Below are 2833 nucleotides of genomic sequence, written 5' to 3' on the forward strand. Positions count from 1 at the left end.
AGGGCCGCGCCCCGGGAAGGGACCTAGGCCGGCGCCGGGCGCTGGGGACTCGCGGCTCCTCCAGTCAACTTGGTGAAGTAGCGCAGGGGCTGCATCTGTGCTTGGTGGGTTAAGTCTCAGACCGGGAACCAGACCGCCCTTTGGGGTGGGGATGGGCAAGGTAGGGGTTCAGTGAGGGCAGCAGGCCCAGGCTTTCTTTTCATCCCCTGGGACCCAGCATGGAAGGGGGCTGGTTTAGGTAGAACCTGAGGGATCCACGAAGGCGCGCACCTCAGGGAGGGCATCTGTAAGCCTGGGACTCTGGACCCCGAGCGGCCCGAGGGTGGGGAGGGCCGGGGAGGCAACCACACTCAGCAGAGGCGTGGCCAGCTCCGTCAGAGTCACTTTCTCCAGCGCCCCAGAGTCTGGCCACGTCCCTCTGAGTCTAGGACAGCGCTTCAGCCTGGGGTCACCTTTTGGAAAACTTGTTGCCGGCTTTTAAATTTACTTTCAATGCGCCAGTGTGAACTTTTCTCACTTCGGTTCTCTCCCTTCTACCTTCCACCCCGGCCTCGGAGCTCTTTGGCCCAAGGGTCAGCAGCCAGGGTAGTCGGAATCCCTTCTCAGTCCTCCCCATCTCCAACCCCTCCTTCCCTTACTGAAAGATCCGGGTTATCTGCCCCATTCATACATTAGCCAGGCATCACACAAAGGAAGCGCATGTGGGCAGAAGGCAGTGTGACTCCAGGCATAGGAGAGGAAACCTGCACCACTGACCTCACTGAGGTCTGAGCTGGTGAATTGGCCTTGAGCTGGTGAATTGGCCTCCACCTAGGAAAAGCGGTGGAGGCCCCAGCAGTTTTCGCTCCTCAGCCCAGCGGCTACCGGGTGGGGCTTTTTTATCTGGACAGCAGGAGGGAAGCTCAAGTCTCACGGGTGGGACCCAGAGCCAGGGTAATGTTTAAAAAAAAAAAAAATCCAGTCCCCTGAATCAAGCAAAGAAAACCAGCTCCCCGGGACAACAGAAGTAGGTGGACACCTACTTCCTCCCTCGAGCATAATGGGCCCTTAAAATGAAATATTTAACGAAAATACACCACAAAGCCCCTCTCCAGTCTTCTCATTAAATTTTTCGTGTTTTAAAATAACAACTCCTCCGTGTAAGAAAAGAAGAAAAAAAAACTGACCCAAAACAAGATTAGACAAGTAAAGGAGTAAGATTTCATAGGAGAGGGGGCAAAAAAAAACTAGGAAAGTTTCCACTTTACGTCATTGTTCCTTATTTCCAGCCAATACTGGGGGGGGGGATTTCCAGGTTCTCTAAGTTTCAGGGGTGTGGAAAAGCCCCTGCTGTGTAATCCTCAGGAAGAGTTGAGGGAAGTAGAAAGGAACCTCACACTTAGAACTGTAGGGGTGTCAGAGGCCAGGTTCTGAACTTGATTTCACCAGTGACTGGACCATACCCAACCTAGATTCTGAAGTCCATGAGGACCATTCCAGTTAAGCCCTTTCCTTCCCAGATGCTGAGGGACAATGTCCTGTATTTAGGTTACCTAGGATATAGAGCACCCACAGACTATCAGGAGGTGGTGTGTAGAAGTCAGGGAAGAGGTGCTGCCCAGAGGAGGGAAGTCACTCTCACCAGGTCTTTGCTGTCCTCCCGGTGTAGTCACATTTGTCATAACTTGGAGGCATGAAGAAGTGAGCCAGAAAAGGAATGGTAGCAAGTGAGAAATTTGCTCTCCTTGGGTTTTAAGAAAATGTTTGTCATTTTACGAATTAAAATAGAAGTGCAGGGGTATTCTCTAGCCCCACAATGCTGGCGAGAAGGAGGGCTGGAGAAAAGGGGGAGGGAAGGTGAGGGCTGAAGTCCCAGCTGTGCAAAGTTCAATGAACCAAGCTAGGCTGGAAGCTAAGAAGAGAAACACCAATGGAACCATTATGTCCCAAACCTAACTATTGGGAAAAAAGAAACCAGAAGATTGAAAGTCATCTGTTGTTAAATGTTATTTGATCACACAAAATAGCATTATAGGTGAAAAAACTTGCAAATGAGGCTACTTTCAAAAAAATCTTTATCTCCCCAAATACATTCTATTTCTAAACAGGAAAGTTGTAAAATCTCCCAGGTTATTTTAGTTTCTTACAGTCTTATATTCCTATGTTTTGATGCTAACCGTTCTTTCAATTTAGGAAATTTTCATTTTTAAAATTCTGCATAATTTGATTATCTGTTTAGCTCAAGGTGTATTAAAACTCATTCCCCCTTTTGCACACAATTATCCAGAAGTAATTAGACATTCTTCTAACTGCATTTGGTTGCAAAACACGTTACCAGAACTCAAGTGAACAACTAATATTTAATTCTTGAAGGCAAAATGTTATTTTACAAATTTATTAAGTATCAAATAATTTAAGCAATTTTATTTTTCAATGAGTTTTTTTCTCATGACACATAGAGGTATCACATTAAAATACATTATAGCTAAATGTTCTACAATATTACTGCTAAATCAACAGAAAACCAATTGATCTGAGGAAAGGTTAATTAATTTGGGCTCCGGGTCTCCTACTTTGGTCCGCATGGAAAGGAATTTGTATTGATCGAGACAGTTTTTTGCCAAGAAATGTAATAAGCATTTTCATGGAACTGAGATCAATTCTTGAAATGCCAAAACAAGGTTTTAGAATTTTATCATTCCAATGATCCTTTTCTGATATGGTTAATTCAACTCAAAGGCTTTTGAGAAAAATAATATATACTGTCAGCGAATCAGTCGCGTCTGTAGTCTTCTGAAAATGAAGACGAAAGTTAGGAACTTTAATAGGATTTTGTTTTCATCTCATATTAATT

Source organism: Fukomys damarensis, unplaced genomic scaffold, assembly GCF_012274545.1.
Source record: "Fukomys damarensis isolate Sample0158 unplaced genomic scaffold, DMR_v1.0_HiC HiC_scaffold_17, whole genome shotgun sequence".
Lineage (NCBI taxonomy): Eukaryota > Metazoa > Chordata > Mammalia > Rodentia > Bathyergidae > Fukomys > Fukomys damarensis.